Source organism: Microtus ochrogaster, unplaced genomic scaffold, assembly GCF_000317375.1.
Source record: "Microtus ochrogaster isolate Prairie Vole_2 unplaced genomic scaffold, MicOch1.0 UNK2082, whole genome shotgun sequence".
Classification (NCBI taxonomy): Eukaryota; Metazoa; Chordata; class Mammalia; order Rodentia; family Cricetidae; genus Microtus; species Microtus ochrogaster.
The window spans coordinates 1-1493 of NW_004951180.1; positions in this window are offsets into that span (position 1 = coordinate 1).

The following is a 1493-nucleotide window of genomic DNA, read 5'->3' on the forward strand; positions in this document are numbered from 1 at the left end:
TTCTGAATATTATTAACCTTCATCAGGCGATAAAAGGAGACAGAGACAGAGACCCACATTGGAGCACCGGACAGAAATCTCAAGGTCCAAAGCAGGAGCAGAAGGAGAGAGAGTACGAGCATGGAACTCAGGACCGCGAGGGGTGCACCCACACACTGAGACAATGGGGATGTTCTCTCGGGAACTCACCAAGGCCAGCTGGCCTGGGTCTAAAAAAGCATGGGATAAAACTGGACTCGCTGAACATAGCAGACAATGAGGACTACTGAGAACTCAAGAACAATGGCAATGGGTTTTTGATCCCACTGCATGTACTGGCTTTGTGGGAGCCTAGGCAGGTTGGATGCTCACCTTACTAGACCTGGATGGGGGTGGGTAGTCCTTGGACTTCCCACTGGGCAGGGAACCCTGATAGCTCTATGGGCTGACAATAGAGGGGAACTTGATTGGGGGAGGGGGAGGGAAATGGGAGGAGATGGCGGGGAAGAGACAGAAATCTTTAATAAATAAATAAATGGAAAAAATGAATAATAGGCATAGAAGAAGGAGAAGTTAAATTCAAAAGCACATTTAACAAAATCATAGGAAAAAACCTTCCAAACCTAAAGAAAAATATGCTGATGAAGATACAAGAAGCTTACAGAACACCAAATAGACTGAATCAAGAAAAGTCCCCTTGCCACAAAATAATCATATCACTAAACATACAGAGTAAAGAAAGGAAACATACAGAGCAATGGAAAAAGGCCAAGTAACATGTAAAGGCAGACATATCAGAATTACACCTGACTTCATTGGAGACAATGAAATCCAGAAGGTCATGTTCAAGCATTATGCAGACATTAAGAGACCACCGATGCCAGCCTAGGCTACTATACTCAGCAAAACTTACAACCACCGTAGAAGGACAAAACAAGATATTCCATGACAACACCAGATTTAACCAATACCTAACCACAAACCCAGCCCTAAACAAAATACTAGAAAGAAAACTCTAACGCAAGGAAGTTGGCCACATCAACACAAACACGGACAATTGATGGTCTCAAAGAAGGGGAAAATGCACAAATTAACATCACCAACATTGAAAACTATATTAACAGGAGATAGCAATCACTGGTCATTAATATCCCTTAATATAAATGGACTCAACTCACCTATAAAAAGGCACAGGCAGCCCCTGACAGTCTCTGGTCAGGGTCTCAGGGACGTGAAATCCGCTGCCTGGACCTTTGCAGACTGTACTGTCCCTGGTGGTACTTTCTGCCGCCGCTGCAGTGGCCCTGTGTCTGAAGAACGCGGCTGTCCTGGGACCAGGGGTAGTACAGGCGACAAGGGTCTTTCATACAGGACAGCAAAGTCTCGCCCCTGTACCACCTCTTCCTGAATATGGAGGAAAAGTACGTCTTGGGCTGATTCCTGAAGAATTTTTCCAGTTCCTTTACCCTAAAACTGGTGTAACAGGGCCCTACGTGCTTGGAACTGGGCTTAGC